The sequence below is a fragment of the Herpailurus yagouaroundi genome, unplaced genomic scaffold, assembly GCF_014898765.1.
Source record: "Herpailurus yagouaroundi ecotype Mexico unplaced genomic scaffold, PumYag 28, whole genome shotgun sequence".
NCBI lineage: Eukaryota > Metazoa > Chordata > Mammalia > Carnivora > Felidae > Herpailurus > Herpailurus yagouaroundi.
Window position 1 is genome coordinate 136,586,518 of NW_024412376.1, and position 17,042 is coordinate 136,603,559.

Below are 17,042 nucleotides of genomic sequence, written 5' to 3' on the forward strand. Positions count from 1 at the left end.
TTATAAAATCATCCATCAACTCAAGTCTAGGAAGGCAAGAAAGAGTTGAAGAGCAGTTGGAAATAGAGGGATTGAGCAATGGCTGGTTTCCAGATCACAGAGTCAACACTATGAAACGCTTTGCAAGATGGCATATTTTTTTTCCCTCCCTCAGCCTGGATTGCTTCTCAGTGTTCCTGATTCTGCTGGCAGGAGTCCTGTTGAATTCAGGAAAACCATATGAAACCCATCCCGGGTGTTGCCAAAATAAATTGTTAATCATATCAGATGTAGCACCGAAGAGTGTTCCATCATAGTCAATTTTCTGTTTTGTAACTGTTTCCCTTGGCTTCATTCAGGATCTGCCAGGAGGAAAGGAAGCCCATCTTGTACATGCCACATCTCGTTATCTGCTGGAGAGAGGACAATAGGTAATGCTCAGGGGGTCAGGGTACGGGTACCCCTAACACTAATGAGAGATGTTTGTTACAGCTCAATTTCAAATATCCCTCTGGAAATGTAAAGAGTTTGGGATCTTCTACAATATCCATTACAGCTTGAAAGTATGAGAATCTCGTGAAGTTGCAATTTTCACAGAATGGGGATAATCGACAGGATTTGTGCAGGCATGTTTCAAAAATGGCTTCCTAACATGCAAAAGCTGTATAGAATGACTGCAGTCGTTTCCACTATCTGGTTCAATTAAATGGAACGATGCTACTGGGCACTTGGTTATCTGGAGTGTTGTTCATTTCTCAATTATAGGAGAAGGAAAGAAGCAAATGATAACCAGGAGAGCAAGATTCGATTTTTTTTTTTTTTTTTAAATAGAGCAAAAGCAAAATAATTCAGCAACAACTAAAATCTGTCCTCGGGTAGATACACTGACACATGTAGCCTAATCATAATAGATCCTTGGAAAACAGATTGAATTCCTTTGAACGGAATCTGCACCCCCTCCACATTTGTAGTAGTCTACGGGTGTTCACATTAGTGAGCTAGAGGGAGGGCTATGCAGTTCTTAAATGTTAATTATGGCATAGGACCTTTGTACAGCGTGCCCTTGAGCAACAGGGGGTTAGGGGTGTCAACCCCCTGCGCAGCAAAAAATCCACGTGTAATTTTGCCTCCCCAAAGACTTAATTAGTAATAGCCTGTTGACCGGAAACCTTACCGATAACATAAACAATTGATTAACATATATTTTGTATGTTATTTGTATTCTATCCTGTATTCTTAAATAAAGTAATATCTAAGCTTATTGGAAGACCCCAGATTTGGAGATAGGACACGTAGAGATGACCAGCCATTGCATGAGTAGGAATTTATTTAGCAAAACTCAAAGAAAAATGCACCCCAGCAAAGCAGTGTGGATACCATTTCGCTGTACTTTCAACATGAAACTTCCAAATCTGAAGTGTCAGTCCTCCAGCTGGGCTTCTAATAACGGTGTTCCCGAGTATGGATGGGTTGCAGGAAGTACACATATTTTGTGGAGAAGTTAAAAGTAAGAATTCTAAGGGGTGGGTTACTTCTTATTATCACCATGTGTCAGATAACTCTCCACAATTTGAGAGATAAATCCATTTCCTCAAAGAAGTATTTTATTGGTCTAAATTCTAGAAGAGTGCCGCTATTACTGTTGAGTTTAATCATAGACAGGAAGCCTCAGTTAACACATTTTGTTATTTATCCTTTAAATAACATTGTGCGTAGAAGTTAATTTGTAGAACTCACAGTGATGCAGTTGCCCCTGACATACCAGATGCAGTTCATACACTGTGTGTTTTGAAAGTAAGTTCCTAGTGGCTCCCAGTAATTGTACCTCACTTCCGATGGCATTCTTTCTTCCGTGCTTGTGATACAAAGTTTATGAAAAGAAAAATTTCACACAAACAGTGTTGTTACTTATTTCATTTCATGATTTTCCCTAAAAATAATTTTGGGGGAAGGAGCATTACGAAATGACCCATTCTGGGTGTCAAATACATGAGGTACACCACTGTGTTCTAGGCAAAAATACACAGTAGTTTCTACTCTTTGAGAAAGTACAAAAAGTGATCAAAGGGAGTAAAACTAGTGATTTATTTGTGGATGAATATATGTGAATATATGTGAAGGAATAAATCCAACTTCCATTATACAAAGTCTTTTTTTTTTTTTTTAAGTAGTCTTCATGTCCAGCACAGAGCCCAATGTGGAACTTGAACTCACGACCCCGAGATCAAGATCTGAGCTGACATCAAGTCAAGTGCTTAACTGACTGAGCCATCCAGGTGCCCCTCATTATACAAAGATTTGATGTAGCTTTTAAAAAAAAAGCCTACAATAAAATAGCAAAATGCAAAATTATAGAAAATATAAGTTAAAGAGACAGACTAGGGTGAAGTACAGGGGAACATATATGCATGCTGTAAAGTCTTCTTGATTGCTAATATTAAGCTTTTCCTTTAGTTCTGAGCTACCTAGCGGTCAAAGATAATAGGCAAGAGGAAACAAACATATTCCACCAGGCTTTGACCGACGTAATATAAAATAACAGAAACAGAAGGTGCACTAGCCAGAAGTATTCAGTAAGCAAGTATGTTCCTTGAGGTCCCAGGAGTCATCATTTGTGATCACAACTAAGGATAATTTTATGTTAATTAATGAATAATTACAATACAATGGCATAAATGTTGCCACTCATACAGAATGGTCTGCTATCCCGGGAAGGTTGCTAACTTGACTGCCCACGTGAGAAGAAACAGAGAAGGGCATGCAAATGAACAGAATAGCTTATGCAGAGATGCAGAGGAATAAAAGGGCATGTGAGTTTGAAAAGAACAAGCACTTCAGCGTGACTGGAATGAAGCACATAATTCAGGCCGTGCAACACTCAGCTTTGGAATGACGGTAACATAGGCAAACCTTAGCCTACCTGGCTATGGTCAAATCTGGCTCCTATACTGTTTTTGTAGATAAAGTTTTATTGGAACACAGCCACGGCCATTCTTTTACATATCGTTTCGGGTTGCTTTCTCATTCATTACTACCACAAGGTTGAGTAATGGAGACCACAGAGCCAACTTAAAATATTTACCATCTGGCCCTTTAGAGAAAAAGTCTGCCAACCTCTGATGGAGAACATACTAAGGAGCTTGAATTTTATCTTATAGTTTCAAGGGAAACAGTGAAAGGTTTTTAAAAGTTGGGAGAACTAACAAGGTGCCCTTGGCAAGTTTACTTTACAAATACTAACCTCGGCGCCTTAAAGGTAAAAATGATTTGACATGTCACTGAGCCCATACACCTCAGGGAAGCCCATTTCATGGCAGAGTACATCCAGGGGTCTCAAGAGTCACCTGTGTATACAGATCTGTTTTAGGTAATGAAATCTTGAATCGCTGACTTCCCAAGCAGGACAGATTTTGGATGTTCTAAGATTCTAATCAAGAGCAAGTTGTCCAGCAGAGTCAGTTGAGACAGACTCCAGGCAACAGTGAACAGAAGGGTCAGAAGTAAAGCGAGTAGCTGAGACATTTTATTTGCTTAAAGGAGTCATTCCGTGTGGCATCCCTGTGTTCACGAAGCATATAGCAGAGACGTGAGAAGTCTGGGCTCTAGAATTAGCTGCTGGGTCAAAGCCTGGCTATGGCCACTTAGCAGCCATGTGGCTTTGAGGCAAGGCTCGGTTTCCTTGTCTGGCAAATGGGACTATAAAAGCACCAACCCTATAATAAGGTTATTGTGAAGATTAATGAATTATACAGTTCCTGTCACACAGTAAGCAATCAATAAATGTGCATCATTCCCATTACTAGAAGCATTCTTAGATGGATTTAATCCTGACTTTAAACATGACATGATATATATATATATGTATATATATATATATATACATATATATATATACACACATATGATGTATATGATATGCATTATATATTACACTATTTTACATCATACCGCACCACCTTTTACGCACATTTGCAAGTAAAATGAGAGATTCTCTTCAGTTCCAGCTACTTGGCAGCTATAGGAACAGGAAGTAGATACAATCCCATCCCCCACACTCAGAATGGAAGAGAAAACTGATATTTGAAAATAAATTAATCGTGTTTTTTGATCCAAGACCCAGCTTCCAGTGTTTCTTAGTTATTATATTAGTTTCTTACGGCTTCCAGAAAAATTACCAAAATTTTAATAAGATGGAAATGTATTATCTTGCAGTTCAAGAGGCTGGAAGTCCGAAATCAAGATGTTGGCTGGGGCCCTCTGAAGGCTCTAAGGGAGGATCCTTCCTGCTTCTTCCAGTGTCGGGTGGCTCCTGGCAATCTGTGACATTCCTTGGCTTGTAGCCGCCTCACTCCAGTCTCTGCCTTAGTGGTCGCGTGGGCTTCTTCCCTGTGTGTGCATCTCTGTGTCTTCCCAAGGCCTCCGTACGAGAACACCTGCCATGGGATTTAGGGCCCATCCTAATCCACTGTGTCCTCGTTTTAACTTAACAAATTATATGTGCAAAGACCCTGATTCCAGATAGACTCACATTCTGAGGTTCCAGGTGGACAGGAATTTTAGGAGATACAATCTAACCCCGTACAGCTATTTATAGTCATATTTTCCCAACTGCAGCTTCCGGTCAGCGCTACCTTTTATGTACCAGTCCTCTGACATTGGCACTCTGTCCCTCTCACTCTTTACTACCCCTTGAAGCATAGTCACCTCTGCAAAAAGAAACCTTCAGAAGTCAGCTCCTTCACCGTTTTACATATCTGTTGGCAAAGCAGAACACAAGTAGATAATTCTCTGCCTTGGGCCTTTGCGTTGTCATTTGGAACACTTCCTATTGGAAAAGGCAATATTTTCGCTTAGAAAACACATTTCAAGTTGCAGACAATCAATTTACAAGCTATGTTTAGGATTGGGGCCAGCTTAAAGTTGGGGAAAGCCTGCATTGTTGTTTTTTTTTTAATTTTTTTTTTCAACGTTTTTATTTATTTTTGGGACAGAGAGAGACAGAGCATGAACGGGGGAGGGGCAGAGAGAGAGGGAGACACAGAATCGGAAACAGGCTCCAGGCTCTGAGCCATCAGCCCAGAGCCCGACGCGGGGCTCGGACTCAGGGACCGCGAGATCGTGACCTGGCTGAAGTCGGACGTTCAACCGACTGCGCCACCCAGGCGCCCCTAGCCTGCATTGTTAATAAGACACCACGCAAGGCTTCGGACTGTCATCAGAGCTAGGCGTCCAGCTTTAGTGTAATCCCCGTAGAGCATGATGTCTGTTGGATTTTTAAGAAACGAATGTCATTGTCGAATATAAACACTTTATTTGGGGCAGGATCATATAAAGAGTAGTCCATTATTAGACAGGATTCTGACTAACATGCAAAGAAGTTAAGTATTAGATTTCTCAGTATGAGTTCTTCTAAAATCAGAGCCTGGGACAAGGTCTTGGGTCCAGGTAGTTTATTTGGGAGATGATCCTGGGATGTGAGAGTGAGGGAGCGAAGAGAGTAAGAGAGACAGAAGGAAAAGCAAAGATTAAATGCACAGTGGACGCCTCTGCGGCGTGCAATGGAGCTTTGGCCCTCAAGGACTTTGGAGAATTGTAGAGAACACTTCCCAAATCCTCTTCTTGAAAGACCAGGCTGAAACATCCTCTAGCTCTTTCTCACCATCAAATGAAGACTGCCTCTAGGCATTCAATCTTTTACACTTCTTAGTACCTATTTGGGAGAAGGTGTTGGGGCAGAACTTGATTAAAACAGGTGCTGGCAGGGTGGCTCAGTTGGTTGAGTGTCTGACTTTGGCTCAGGTCATGATCGCATGGTTTGTGAGTTCAAGCCCCACACTGGGCTCACTGCTGTCACTGCAGAGCCTGTTTTGGATCCCCTGTCCCTCTCTCTCTGCCCCTCACCTGCTCACGCTCACTCACTCTCTGTCTCTCTCCCTCCCTCCCTCTCTCTCAAAAATGAATAAATGTTAAAAAAAAAAAAAAAAACAGGTGCAGACAGTACATAATGGGATGTAACTCATATGTAACTGTCCACCACAGCTGTGGCTTCAGTCAGAGGTGAGCCAAGGGAAAGTGACACGGGCACCAGAAACATCTGCCATGTGAGAATTCCTTCTTTTCACCATGGATATGACCTTCACTGTGATCATCAACTGAAAGTTAACTGCGCTATGAATTAGGAATGGTATATTATACCTTCCTTTTACAAGTGAAATATAATTAAGGTATTGTAATCTGAACACAATTGGTGTAAGGTATCAGCTAAGATGCTTTTGACTGCAAACACAAGAAGACCCAAGCTAAGAGCACAGTAAGAGAAGGACGGAGTCTGATATGGCATCCCGTGCTATGAGATATTAATCCTTCTGGCCACAGACAGCTAGCAGGGATCCTTCTGCAGGTTGAACACTCTGGTGAATCATTCGTCCGTATCTTGGATTTTGAGGCAGTCAGATGTTCAGGTTCCCAAACTGTCAGACTGTAGATCACACTTAGACTCTGCTCAGGCACTCAAAACTATAAACTGCTTGGGGAAGAGGCTCTACCTTATTCCTCTTCATGTCCGTCCATCTCTCACAATGCCCTGCACGCACAAGGTGCATAGGAAACGGTGGCTGATTATTTGATGATATACAAACACAATTTAATGTTCTGAGCAGTTTATGTCCTCATAAATTGTTAATAGACAAAGAAGATTGACTAGGAAGTAGTTTCCTCCCAGCTATGGAAGAAGAAGAAGGGGCCACTGGACACCATTGACATATAGAAGCGTTTTCTTTTTTTTTTTTATTAAGAAAATTTTTTTTAATGTTTTATTTATTTCTGAGACAGAGAGAGACAGAGCATGAGCAGGGGAGGGGCAGAGAGAGAGGGAGACACACAATCCGAAGCAGGCTCCAGGCTCTGAGCTGTCAGCACAAAGCCTGATGCGGGGCTCGAACTCACAGACCACGAGATCATGACCTGAGCCGAAGTCGGACGCTCAACCGACTGAGCCACCCAGGCGCCCCTAGAAGCGTTTTCAACACGCCACAGGTGATAAGTAGAGCCGTTTCTTACCACCTCCCCCAGCTCCTGCCACACCCCTTGGAACACTGATTTTTAAACTCTTCACCAATTTTCCCAGATCCTTTTCCTTTCACTCCACCCATATTCCACGAGCAGCCCAGCATTTTTCCTAGTTAGAATCAGTGCAAAATTACGTGGATGGAATTCTAGAAGAGGCTCTTTGTCACCAGTGTTGATATGGCTAGCATTTTTCTTACAAGAATCAGACCCGTGAGAAGATATTATGTTGCTGTGACGTCTCTTTGATGGTCTTGCCCATCATGGAGAAGGGAGCAAACAGCCTACTTAACATTCTGCAATGGGTGGTTCTTTCAAATGCAGTTAGTTTCACACGATATTTATCTGTTCTTGCATTTGCTAAAGGACAAGATAGCCTGTTAGTTCATTGTGTCTCCTCCACCTTTTAAACCACAATGAGTGTTTTAGCAGGAAAAGAGCTGAACCTCACTTTCTCCTGCAGATTGTATAATTGGAAAGCAATAAATTTAAAGTTCCAAAAGGAACAGAATAAAGAAAGTGTCAAACAATAACTTACTCTAATTAATAACCATTTATGTCTCCCATTTGGTAAAGTGCTTCGCAAATGTAATCACCTTTTAGTTTAAAGTACTCTATTCATTTTGTGAGTAGAATATGATTTCATTTGTGAGAATGAGAATTAGATATGACTTTTAATCTACCTGGAGCTACTTAGTACTAAGAGCTATTTAACAGGAGTTCTATAAATTATAGCAGTATTGTGAAAAGTTAATTTGCTAGAGTAGTTTAAAATCTAATATCACCATAGAAGCTAACTTTTTACTTATTTTTAATCAGTAGATGGTTAAAGTTGGAGGACAAAAGCATATATATACATACACAGTATTAAAACTGTTGCAGTGTTTAAAGGTCTCAAATTTAGCACTATTTTTGAAAGTCAGGTCTTTAGTTGTGACTTGATTTTTCATGACTTATTGTTTTAAGTAACATGCTGTTCTAGTTAGAACCAGTATAGAATCATTGAGTTCCAACCATAAAAAATTTCTAAAGATACTGCAAAAACTAATAATATCACATTAATTGCACTAAATGTTTAGTACCTGTCTTACTAGGGACAAACATCATTTTCTGGAAAGCTTAGTGATTTTTTTCCCTACATCCAACTGGCTTGTAGAGATCTTTGAAATCTGTTTTTAAGAGATGTGTGCTATGTGGGAGTTGAGAAGACATAACACTCTATGTGCTGAAGCAATAATATATGAGATGTCTTTGTAAGCTTTGATTAGATTTTCACTACTACTGTGGTCCAATTGGAAGGAAAGAGAATAGTGGCCTTATTCCCTCCAACATTTTACAGTGAAAAATTTCAAATATACAGAGCAAATTGAAAAGGTATATATATATATATACACACACACTATATATATGTATTCACTATATATACATGTATATATAGTATACCTCTAGAGGCTACAATTAGTATTTTGCTATATTTGGCTTACCACATAGTTATCCACCTATTAATTTCTCTATTTACCCATCATTCCAGTTTATTTTTTAATAAAAATCAAAGTAAGTTGCAAATATCAGTACACTTCTTTCTCAGTACTTCAGCATGCATATAATTAGCTAGAGTTCTATATTTATTTACAGTTCTTTGAGAGGTTTTCTGGGTAAAATTTATGTATTTTTACATACATAAGTCTTAAGTGTTTCATTTGGTAAGTTTTGACAAGTACCTGTACCTGGATATCCAAATAGTTATCATAATATAGAGCTTTACCATCACTCCAGAAAGTTCCCTCTTATCCCTTTCCAGCCAATCCCTGCACCTACTCCCCCACTCCCAAGCAATCTCCATTTGGATGATTTTCACCATAGACTCATTGTCTCTTTTCTAGAACTTTATACAAACAGAATCATCTAGTACATGTTTTTCTGTGTAAGACTTCTTTCACTCACATAATGTTTCTGAGATTTATCCATATTGCTGCCTATCAAGTGGTCTGTTTTCTTTTTATTATGTTGTGGTATTTCTCTGTATGAATATAACAGTTTTATTTATCTGTTCAGTTGCTGGACGTTTAGGTTGTTCTCCAGTGTGGAGCTATTATGGATAAAGCTGCTCGTGCATGGTTTTTGCGTTGCTGTAGACAGGTGCTTTCATTTTTCTTGGGCCGCTAGAACTTCCGGAAAGGAATATCTCTTTGATTTTTAGTATCTTTAATTTGAGCCAATGAGACCTACAGAACTTTCAGGTAGTAAATCTGTATTGTTTTAAGCCACTAAGTTTGAGGTGCTCTGTTATCGTAGCTGTAAAACACTAATATAGATCTTGGTACTGTGAGTGGAGGTGTTGCTATAATAAATACCTGAAAATATGGAAATGGCTTCAGAATTGAGCAATAGCCAGAGGCTGGAAGCATTTTTGATAGGAAAACTTTGGTTGCTTTGACAAGATTGTTAGTGGAAATATGGATTTTAAAGACTGCCAGTGAGGGCTCAGAGGAAGTGAGGACTATGATAGAGAAAACATAAATTACCTTGAGAATACCTACACTGTGGGGAACAGATTGTTGGCAGAAATATGACTTCCAAGGCGCTGCTGAGGAGGGTTTTGGAGGAATATATTATTGAAAACTAGAGGACAGGGACTCTTTATTACATATGTGGTAGAGATTATGTCCCACGGTTATGTGAAAAGTAGAACTTAGAATTGATGAAATTGTATTTCACTTGAGGAGCTTTCCAAGCAGAGTGTTGAAGGTTTCTTCTTGATATTATTAGTAAAATGTGAGAGGAAAGAGATAAAGTGAGGGCAAAACTGGTAATAAAAAAAAATTAAAAGGAACCAGGATGTGGTGATTTGGGAAATTCTCGGCTTACTGAGATTGTAAAAAATACTAAATATAAGAGATTCACTATCAGGAAAGCATGCTGTAGAGATAAATGGAGGATGTGGCAAGACAACTTTTGCTAATACCTCAGAAGAAGTGAAAGGTCTGAGTATTTAATCATACAAATGCTTTTTGAAGACAGTAAGTGTGTGACTCATAAATCTCCTCAACCATCAGAAACAAAAGTAGATATGGGTTATCTAGAAAAGATCTGTGGAAGAAGGGCTTGTGTAATGGACTTAATCTCTGTGACAGACACAAGAGACCCACAGCATTTTTGAGAAAGTTATATGAGCAGACACTATGTCATTCTGGACTGGAAGGGGCAGAGAAAATATGGAATGAGACAGTTGTGAGAAGGACCTGATGTACCTATACTAGCTTGAAAGAGAGAGAGGGAGACACAAATCCAAAGCAGGCTCCAGGCTCTGAGCTGTCAGCACAGAGCCCAAGGTGGACTCAAACCCACAAACTGAGAGATCATGACCTGAGCCAAAGTTGGAAGCTTAACTGACTGAGGCACACAGACACCCTGGAAAATTAGTATCTTAACAATATTCAATTTTCTGGTCCATGAACATGGTATATCTTTCTGTTCATTTAGATCTTCTTGAATTATTCCCAGCAGTATTTTTTTAGTTTTTCACGGCAGATCTTATATATCTTACCAAATTTATTCTTAAGAATATTTTCTGAAACTATTGGAAATGGAATTTTAAATGGTTTTATTTTCACTTGTGTGCTTTTTTTTTTTTAATGTTTATTTATTTTGGGGGGGAGAGGGGCAGAGAGAGAGGAAGACACAGAATCCGAAGCTGTCATCACAGAGCCCAATGTGGGACTCAAACCCATGACGAACTGCGAGATCATGACCTGAGCTGAAGTCAGACACTTAACCAACTGAGCCATCCAGCCACCCATCACTTGTGTGCTTTTTAAATTTTTATTTATTTATTAGATAGAAGAGGGAGTGCATGTGTGAGACAGTGGGGAAGGGGAAGAGAAAGGGAGAGAGAGAGGATCTTAAGCAGGCTCCACACCCAGAGCAGAGCCCAAGATGGTACTCAATCCTGTGAAAGGATCATGATCCCAGCCAAAATTGAGTCAGTTGATGAACTGAGCCATCCAGGCACCTCAATTGTGTGCTTTTGAATGCATAAAATTACATTAGTTTTTTTATATTGGTACAAATCCCTGTAACTCTGCTAAATTCACCTGTTAGTTCTAGTAGTTATTTTGTAGATTCTTGAATATTCGATTGTGAACATTCAGGTCATCTACAAACATAACCGGCTCGACTGCTTCCTTTCTGATCCTTACGTGTCTTTTTCTTTACTTCTTTCTTTCTTTCTTTCTTTCTTTCTTTCTTTCTTTCTTTCTTTTTTCATTGCATTACTGCATTGGATTTAATGTCCAGTACTATGTAAAACCAAAAATTCTTGCCTTGTTGCTGATCTTAGGGAAAAGTTTTTAGTACTTAAACAACAGGTATAAAACTACTTATAGGTTTTTTTGTAGGTGTCTGTTATCTGACTGAAGAAGTTCTCTTCTATTCCTAATTTTCTGAGACTTTTTATCATGCATCAGTGTGACTTTTGCCAAATGGTTTTTCTGCCCCTATTGGTTTTTTTCTTCTTTGTTCTGTTAATATAGTGAATTACATTGATCTAAATCAATCTGGCATTCCTGGAGTAAACCCAACTTGATTTGTGACAGTAGATTTTTTGTATCAATTTGACTGGACTTAGGGATGACAAAAGACCTGGTAAAACATTATTTTTGTGTGTGTCTATGAAGGATTTTCTGGGACTGATTAGCATTTGAACTGATGAACTGAGTCAAGCAGATGGCCCTTCCCACTGTGAGTGAGTGTACATCATCCAATCCACTGAGCCCTGAATGCAACAAAAAAGGGGACATCAGTGCTCCTGGTTCTTAAGCTTTTGGACTCAGATCAAGACTTACACCATCAACCTCCCTAATTCTCAGGCCTTCAGACTCAGATTGAATGATGTCAGTTTTCCTGGTTCTCTGGCTTGCAGAGTGCAGATTGTGGGACTTCTCAGTTTCCATAACCATGAGTCAATTCCTGTAATAAATATCTTCTTGTATGTAGCTACATATATCCTATTAGTTCTGTTTCTCTGGAGAACCTTGACTCTTAAACATGGTCATAATGTAATATTATATTTAATATAAAATATATTTCTGAATTGACTTTGTCAACATTCTGTTAAGAAAGTTCATGTAGGATATTTGTCAGTATTTTTATTTCTAATGTTTTTATCAGATTTTGGTATCATAGGATGCTAGTCTCATTAAACAAGCTTTTGGAGAGAGATTATCTGAGACTGATGTTCCTCAATCCTATCTCAAGATTCCTTAACTATTTGATAGAACTCATCGGCAAAATTACGTGGTTCTAGAGGCTTCTTTGGGTAAAGATTTTAGATAAAATTTCAGCTTCTCCAATAGACATAGGACTATTCAGATTTTCTATTTTATCTTATGTCAGTTTGGGAAAGCTACTTCTCTTAAGTTTTTTTTTTTTTTTAAGTTGTCAAATGTATTGCAAATTTTTCTCTGAAATATTCCTTTTATTCTTTTGTTTGTAGGCTCTTTACTGTTTATTCCCTCTTTAGTTCCTGATCAATTTGTTAATGATTTTATTATAATCATTATAATAAATTATAGAAATTATAGAAATAGCAGTCAGTTATAAGGGGCGGAGAAAATGGAGATGCTGCATAGTTCAGAATGCTGAGGCTTACGGGTGGGCTAAGAACTGACATGTATTGCTTCCCAGAACATTTTTGCTAGAGTCTCATACAGAGAAACATGTATGGTATATAATATCATACAACTATTTCACTATTTCACAGCACTTTTTCATTTATCAATCCATCGATAATAATGCCTGAGCACACAACATATGTGGGGTGGCAGGGGGAGAATTTAACCAAAATATATCATTATAGCATCAAGGTTAGGCAGTGTATCCTAGTGGTTAAGAGCTAAGACTTTGGAAACCAGACAAACTTGTGCTCACATCCTGCTTTCAGTGCCTGCTAGCTGGGGGCTTTAAACAATTTACCTTATTTTGGGGTCCATAGGTGGCTCAGTCATTGAGCGTATGATTCTTGATTTGGGCTCAGGTCATGATCTCACTGTTTGTGGGTTCAAGCCCCATGTCATCCTCTGTGCTGACAGCGTGGAGCCTGCTTGCAATTCTCTTTGTTTCTCTGCCCCTCCCTCAGGCTCTCTCTCTCTCTCTCTCTCTCTCTCTCTCAATTTCTCTTTCAAAATAAATAAATAAACATTTGAAAAGAAACGCAATTTACCTTATTTTTCCAAGCATCTAATGTTGCTAGGATTAAATAAGATATTACACGTAAAGCATTACATGCAATTTTGGAGTCAGTGTGTTCAAAAAATTTTTAGCTATTATTTCAGTTATAACCTGGTCAGATTTAATCTTAGATAACAGGGTGGTTTATTTGTGTGTGTGTGTTTCTCCTGTTGCATTGTCTCAAGATTTTTACTTCCTGTCCTAAACTTTGTAAAATGATGTTCAGAATTATTTTACCAGTATTGTGGCTGTAAATTATCTCCAGAGAAAGTTTTGACATCAAATGGAGTGTTGTCCTAGATTGATTGATTCCTGTACCATTTTCCTTTGCATAGTTCTTTGGGGATAAAAGGGTATTAGCCAAGACTTTTCCCATGTGTTCTTGAAAATTATCTAAGTCCAAAAAAGACATTAAAATATAACCCCAAGCAAACAGGAAACTGGCTTTTTCTTTTGGGAACTTAGTCAAAAGCCAAGTTTTTGTGGTTTATGTGAAGGTTCCTCTAACAAAGTTCAGAAATTCATCTTACATTTTCAGTCTCTTATTTTCCTCTTTTTCTAGGCTACCTGCAAAGATACCACTCCTTCTTTTATGTTACAGAAGCTAACTACAGAGAAATCTGTGCAGACTTTTTTTTTTTTTTCTAGTGTTTTTTCCTTCTTCTTACAAAACAAAGCTTTTCGTTTTTTACTTTTCCTTCGGAGTTGAAGACAATCCCATAGAAATACCAGACAGCCACACTGGCTTCAGGCAACTATAAATAATTTCCCTGTCCACAACCAAATACAAGTACCTGGCATGTTGTTTATATAGCCTATTAATCATTACTTAGTCAAGGGAAATGTCAAGCAATGGGCAAGCCTGGACAGAAGATGAGTCTTTTGTAGAGAGTCACTTTTGGCTTATTATATAACTACCTATATTTTATAGCCATCGCATTTTAGGATAAGACTGTTGAGCTATCCTTTGAAGACATGGTAATTTTTTTCCTATACAAAAGTGACACAGATGGGCAATTTTATTTGGAGAAAAAAGAGAACTTGATGGGCATACACATCTACTCATTTTCCTCATTGCAAGTCCTTTAAATATATACATTTATACATTTTCATATGACTATAACCTGGGTGTGTTTATTGTGTTCTGTTTTTCACTTGCTACTACTTTCTATCTGCATTTCCATGTAGTGATGCTGATGTACATTTGCTGTCATTGACTAAGGAGCATTCTATCATGGTAAGATAATTTGGTGTGCTTAACTATTCTGTCATTGAGAATTTGGATGGTTTCTAATTCACTAGCTACTCTAAAACATATTGGGCAGTAAGGAATTGACCGTCCTCCCTCTTTTTGGAGATTATTTCCAAGTGTATTATAAACAGTCTTGTGTATCATATTAAAGCTTTTGGGGGGGGGTGATCAGAAGGAAAGCTTTATTCTGAGATAATTCTTAGTTATCAACTTTTACTTCAGATATTCGAGTAACTGTACTTTTTATGATCACATTCCATATTTTTTTCTACTTATGAGATATCTTAGAATTATAAAGTCAAAATAAGAACTTTGGAAAAACTTAACCAAAAAAGATTTATTATGCACTTATTGTACACTGGGAATTATGTTAATCTAAGCCCTTTCACCTTTTATAAATGAGGAAAATGAGACCAGAAACGCTGAGATTGAAATGCTAGTACTTTGGTCTTGTATTTGAATTTGACTTGCTGTATTTCAAAAGTTTTACCTTTAATTATTACCTATAATTATGCCATTGTATTGTCTTAGGGCTCCATAAAGTAAAAGGGGATACATTCACTGTCTTTTGTTTATTTTGTTATGTTTTACAGATCAAATGTGAAAAACTTATCGAACTGATCCAAAGTCACAGAGTTGATTCTTGGTTAAGCTAGGATATATTTTACTGACTTCTCTCCCATGATTCTGTCCTTAAGACTATGCAAATCTTCCAAAATTAAAAAGATAAGCCAATTCACATATATGGGAATGTAACTTGAATGCTACTTTTTATAACTGTATTATAAACCTTTAGTCTTCCCAGTACAGGATCCAATCATTTTCAAATACCAGATCATTAAATACATTATTTCCTAATAGATAAGTGAGCAAAGACTATAATTTAAAAATTCATTTCAAAACGTATTTATTGAATGACTTTTATATGTCAGGTACCCTTCTCAGTGTTAGAGATTCAGTAATAGGCAAAATAGAGTCCCTTCTCTTGTGGCCAATAGATATTGAATTAAAAGGTTCAACTTTATTGATGTTCAAATGTATACGTAATTGTAAACAGTAATTGTGTAGTTTTTATTATTGTTGTATCAAATCAGGTCTTTAAAACTAAAAGAGAAAATGCTCAAGATCTGCAGGTTCGTATGAAACTAACACTGTCATACAAGCTCCTATAAGAGGAACTGTGATAATAGAATCCCTTTCTGGGAAAGACATTTTGCAATATATAGAGCCTTTGAAATTATACTTTTTGATTCAAAAGTCTCACTTCTGGAAATCTTTCCTAACAGAAGTCCATGCACAAAGATGTTCATTTCGGAGTTCTTTATAATAGTTTTGTTTTTTTTTTTTAAGGGAAGTATAACAATGAAAACAATGAGAACAATATGGACAATAGTGTAAAACATAGACTTTCATATATAGTAATTATAAACAGTTTGGGTAGAACAAAAAGACTATATAAAATGACATATTTAGTATAATCTAGAAAGAGAAATGCCAAAATGATAACAAAATTATGGATGGCTTACTTTTCTCCCATGACCTGTTCTGGTACTTTCCAGATTTCGACAGCAAGATTTTGCTACTTTTATAATCCGAAGAAAGCTGCAGCACATCTGCCCCCCAAATAATATGTTGGCCACAGATATATTTGTCTTCGTGGATACACAACACTGAAAATGCCCATGGGAGGCGAGTATCAGAGGATGGATGAGTAATGTGTTTTATTTTTCTCAATTGTTATCTTGTTTTATATTTAACTCCGAATAGCTTCTCTTATCTTCTTTGTGCTGCTTACATATCACAGGGTTTCCAAAAGACAATTTAAAAATTAATGTTAGATTAAAATTTCATCCTCATGCCTTAGAGACTAGATTAGAGCCCACATTTGGTACATATTTGGAGACTCAAAGTCAAGGATCTTGGGGCAACTAGAATCATTCTCTTATTCAGTAAGGGTGGAAATTCAAATTCTGGCAAAAGGGCTCAAGAAAACCTGCTGGAAGGCTCAGGAGGAAATTTCCTCATTCGGCCTCATCTTTCCACAGCTTTTCCATGAGCTGCTTGTGGGTTTATTCCGGACAGAATGCTCAGAGCTTGCAAAGGCAATGTCAGCTCAAGAGTTAAGTCCGCCTAGGCCAGGAGAGTGCCGGGGAGGGATCTAAGGAGCTGGGGGCACGGGAGGGGGTGGGGAATAAGCAGTGAGGGGATTGTGATGCTGACCAGCTGTTCCCAGGGCCTTGAGAGATTTCCGATGACCTGACCCTCCTCTCCTCCAGTCGCTTCTGCTTGTCCTGATGCCAGATGCCATGTGGCTGTTAGGATCAGTGATTTAAGTGGAATGAAACCGTGGAACAAATCTTAGCGACGGATAGAACTCTCACCAAGTATCAATTTGGTGCTGATCCATGCTAAATCCTTAAAGAAAAATCCTCTGTAAGCCACTGTATGTTTAATATTGCCATTTAGTTGGAAAAATTGCTAGGAAAGCCTAGCTCTGAAAGATTTAGATTATATATGT